Source organism: Phodopus roborovskii, unplaced genomic scaffold (assembly GCF_943737965.1).
Source record: "Phodopus roborovskii unplaced genomic scaffold, PHOROB, whole genome shotgun sequence".
NCBI lineage: Eukaryota > Metazoa > Chordata > Mammalia > Rodentia > Cricetidae > Phodopus > Phodopus roborovskii.
The window spans coordinates 2,864,696-2,869,718 of NW_026125537.1; the positions used below are offsets into that span (position 1 = coordinate 2,864,696).

Here is a 5,023-nt window from a genome sequence, read left to right on the forward strand (position 1 = left end):
ATCTAGAATCTTTACTACTTTTCTTTAAACAGTTACCAGGACCAGAATCAAAGATAGATAGAAGGCACGGTTTTGCTTGTTTTTGTTATCAGTTTTGGGGTTTGTTTTCTTGTGGGAATTTTTTTTTACAAATACAAATAAAACATGGAAAACTCTACCTCAAAAAAACTAACAGTTCAACAAAAATCCTTATCTGTATTCTAAACATTGATAGGCTAAGTCACAATTGAAAATCCAACGGTGAAAACAGAGATTTGGAACTGTTAGGTAATCACATGTCAAAAGAACTAAGTTCTGGAAACACCTTTTATTCAGGTAGCCACACCAGCAGGAACCAAGTGGCAGTTGACAAAAGGCAATTTTTCCATACCAGAAGGGAGTAATGACTGATTTTTCCAGCTTCCAAAATGTTTATCAAATCCTGTGTCATTGTCAGTGAGAAGTGAGATGTGCTCTTTGGGAAATGCTCTTTCAACTACAGTCTGTATCTGCAGGGTGAGCAGGAAGGTGAGTCTCCCTTATCTTTAAGGTCTTCCTCCTCCTAAAGTATTGTTCCAGAAAACTGGAAGTGAAGGACTAAAAGGTCAGGGGAGGAAAGGGGGAGTGGGGGGCACGCACCACGAATACAAGCAAAATTAAAAGTTTTCAAATGCTGCTAGCAGTTTATAATAGACTACTCCAAGACACCAAAGGCTGGTTGAAGGAATTCACCATTCTACAGGAGCCAGGGCTGTGTCCTGTGAGGAGATCTGGGCCAAGCGATTCACTGTCTTGGAGTTGCAATCCCTCTGCCCACACCAAAGCCTGGTTTCTGCACCATGCATCCTCGGGGAGGACCTCTCATCTCACTACTTGACCCACCATGGGGGCCTCTGCATCCCCGAAGGTGGTTATCCCTGTGGTCACCTTCCCTGGCTGCATGTGTCTTCTCTTCCACATTCAGATGGACCACACCTTGGAACATGATGGGCCTATTGTTAAGGACCTTCTGAACAAGCTCAGAAACACAACAAAACCCCTGTTGGGTAATTTCCCACCACTGTTAATGTATAGTTCCATCACGTTCCCCTAATCCTGGAAAAACGTCCTTCAGTTCCGACTTGTCAACCTCATGTGGCAAGTTCCCGATGAAGAGCTGGTGACTGTCAGGTGCCTTACCACCCTTTGGGGTTCCACATTTCCTGGTTCACCAACCAGCCTCACAGATTGGCCAATTTCCCCTCTCAAACTATGATTTCTCTGAGGCCTTTGTGGTAGAATCTGAGATTCAGGCTTAGATTCTGGACCGGGCTGTGAAGGCAACACTTGTACCACATGGGGTGGTGTCCCCATCACTGGAGCAGCACCACTGGGAGGAAGGTTTTACTAGTCACAGATGCCCAAGAAAATGTCAAGTCCTCGTGTGCTGGGGTGACATCTACTGGGGCTGGGGAAGCACTCTTTTGCAGATCCTCGGGAGCAGCTTCCTCCAATGAAAGCTCAGCCTTGTCCTCCTGGATGTCAGGCACAAGTTCTGGTGCTGGCTCCAGCTCCACAACAGGCTTCTATAAATACTCCTCCAAGTCGTTGCTGACAATCTGATCATAGAGAGTTCCAGAATCATCAGGCACCACCTCAGGCATCTGCTGTGTTTCTTCAGGTTCTTGTACTTCTTCCTTACATTTGTCCTGAGGTTCAGTGGCAAAGCCACCAAAGACCTCATTTTGGTTTCTGAAGATGTCATTATGAACATAGAGCTTGTTGGCAACAGAACACTCAGGAGCAAGGACAAAAGCCTGTATGAACCTCTGCAAAGCCTGGTTGTTGTTGGACAGTAGCTCGATCACTTGAGCTACCATCCCAATATTCAGAGTGGCATGGGTGTCCATGGTGTTGTAGTTGGTGAAGTTTTGTGACATCACTTTCCTATGGATTTCCTTCTGCCCATAGCCTGCATCTGCTGGGTTCCCATTGGAATCCAAGCTCCTGTGGGCAGAGGAAGACTTCTTTCCATAAAATCTATGCAGCATATCTGGGACCTTGTTTGGCAGGATGTAGCTCTGTCACGCAAACTCCCGCCCAACCAGCAGCATACTAGGCTTCTCCATAACCATGGTTTTGGTCAATTCAACCTGTGTGGCTAAGCAGGAGGATGGGGCTCCTGTGCCAGAGTAGGCGGGGGGTGGTGGTATCCCTCACGTGATTCCCATGCCTATAATGAGTTATTTTTTAAGATAGATAAGATTTCTTCTGTATGCCTGTTATCACAGCACTCAAAAGGCTGGAACATCAAAAGTTCAAGGACACCTTTGGCTATATAATGAGTAGAACTCCATCTGGGGTTACATGAGATAGCACTTCAAAGAAACACACAAAAGAGAAATGCCTTTCCCTTCCTCCGTCTACTAATTACCAGAGAGCAGCCTGGTATTTTGGTGAGCAGTAATGGCTTTGAGGACAGGAATTTCCAGATTTTGGAAGAGCAACTGTGGGATATGGTCCCTTGTCTTAAACAAGAAAGCCATCTCCCACATGTGGACAGTTGGATACCATTTTGAGGGTGCTCCAGTGCAATTTCTGGAGGGGATTTCTTATACTGAAATCACTGTTGACAACCTGGGAAGTGGGGAATACTATGTTCTACCACCCAGAATCGTGGTGATCATGAATGCAGAACTGTACATACATAAAGTTTATAGTCTCATGTCTGGTGCCAGGAAATGTTCAGTGAGTGATAGTTGTTTTTATTACTGTGATGGGAAGCCTTAGGAGTCCTCTTGTCTCTTCCCATAGCTTTCACATGCACTTTCAATTAGCTAAGGCTTCAACAAGAGTTCACAGCGGGAACCTTACATCATCCTATGTACATGCACAGTCAGCTATGAATTTGTTGGAAACACAGAGATCCCAGGTCTAGTCCAAGCCATATAAACCAGGCAAACTTTATACCTTGGTTTCCTTATTTGTCAAGTGGGAATAATATCAACATAACTTCTTCAAAGCATGGTTAGGAGGATGAAACAGAAAGCTAAGGTGTGTATTCAGCTGCCCTTAATGTCTGCTTTCTGTGGTCTTGTAAATGCTGCAAAAGGATGTGTTCCCAGCAGCGAACAGCCTCAGACCATAATGAAGCCCAGAGGCAGAATGAAGCCCCTCCTGTTGATCTTCCATGGAAGGTCAACACGGAAAGGCCCCTGTGTCCTGTTTTCTACTTCCTTTAATGAACTCCTGGTGGTACAATTACTTACCTAAGATCAGAAGTCAAGTCCTAAAGGCAGAAACCAGCCAGAAATCTTCTTTTTCCTTCGGCTTGCTTATGGCACAGAAGTCCTTCAGCTCCATGGAATGAAGAAGCTAGAAGGAGAGCTGGTTTCCATGCACTTTCTCACATTAACGGGTCCAGGCAAAGGAGATGCTGGGAGACACTCAAAGCACAATATAATATTCGATTGTTGTTGATAACTGGGAAAGGTTTCCACTATGTGGAAGCCGTGTTATGTTTTAGAAGCTGGTCTCATGGAAGAGGTGCTACCAGTGGGGGCCACATCTGGGCCCCACCCCTGTCTTCCTGTGTTCGCAGCATTTGCTTCGTCACATTGTGGTTGCCTTCTCTCTGACAAAGTGGGTTGCGCGGCCAGAACTCCACTGCCGTCGACAATTAAAACTGGAACACCCAACCGCAGCCCACTCCCACTGGGGAGGATGATCCAGATTTATATCCCGAGGCTGTGTGGGCAGCCGGTTCTGAAGAGCCAGCTGCTGGTTTACAGGCTATGATGGGCACTGAGGGGCATGTCATGTGGCCTGAGGCTCAGATGTCTAAGTGTGGGTTAAGACATTGGATTTGGGAGGCAGAGGACAGTTCTGTGAGGCTTTTTCTTTCCCCCTTTACATGAGTTCTAGGAATTGTATTCAAGGATCCTGAACTCACTAGCCGTTCAAGCTTGAGCAAGCCACCTCACCTGAGTACCCTTGTAGCGCGGCTCAAATGAGAGCTGTGTTCAGAGAGCCATGATGAAGGTGAAAAGAGATTAAGCATATGAGTTACTTGCATTGGTATTTACTGATGGGCAGTAAGTTTTCAGTGAGTATCAGCTGCTGTTACTGATGTGTACATGTGCTTGGTGCAAATATAAATACTCAGGTGGATACTGTTACAGCATCAATTGCTGGCCTTATCCCTCTGCGTCTATTCCCTGGCCCCATGAGTTCTCTCCCCATAAAACTGACTCCATCTCCCTTTTATAGGGTTCCTCTTTGTAGTCCCCTGATGTAGTCCCCAGGGAAGGGTGAGGGGCCCTTCACTAGTGTTTTAAACAGTCTTAGCCCAAGGCTTTTGTAACCTGTTGTCCTCTTTAACTTCCTACCCCAAACAGTGACTGCAGCTCTCATGTTCCTGTAATGTTTGTCTTCTCCTCCTGAGATGCCATTTACTTAACACTGCTGCTCAGTCACAGATGTCAGGCTTCCCCTTTCCAGTCTTGTTGGTATTTGGTTCAAAAGTGAACTAGGTTTGCTCAGTCCTGGCTACCTATTAGATTTGTCTGGTGGGCCTTCTAGAATATATAGGGATTTGCCGTTGATTTAAGTTTGTCTGTGGAGTGGGATATTTGTTGCTAACACTTTTGATTGTTTACTTTTTCAGGGCATGTGTTTGGGGCTTTCTATGAGTTAGCTTCTGGACTCCTCCATAGGACCGCGTGAGTTACTCTCACCCCCATTCCCCTTGGCAGCTGAGGATGCCACCCAGGATTCCCTGGTTATGTTACAAGAGTCATCTCTGTGGAATGCAGAGGTCTCTTGATGTCCTGACCACTAAGCTATTTCCTCTCAAATATGTTTTCTGAATGACTCAATATCTGAGCTTCCCTGGCATTCTCACACATTCTGGGGAGAGGCTCAGGGCCCACTGTTACTGGGTACCTGATTTCAGCTGTAAGGTTAGAGGAGGTAGTGTGGAGGCGCCATCCTCCCTCCTCACACCCTCACCCACACTACATCTGCCGCCACTGTGAGGTGAGGCAAGTGTTAGTCACATTTCTAC

At 46.2% G+C, this 5,023-nt stretch overlaps 1 pseudogene; it reads right to left on the reverse strand.

Moving 5' to 3' along the window:
* Positions 1 to 763: 763 nt before the first annotated feature.
* LOC127216179 (ras GTPase-activating protein-binding protein 1-like) lies at positions 764 to 2,093 on the reverse strand (annotated as a pseudogene).
* Between the last annotated feature and the right edge of the window lie 2,930 nt (positions 2,094 to 5,023).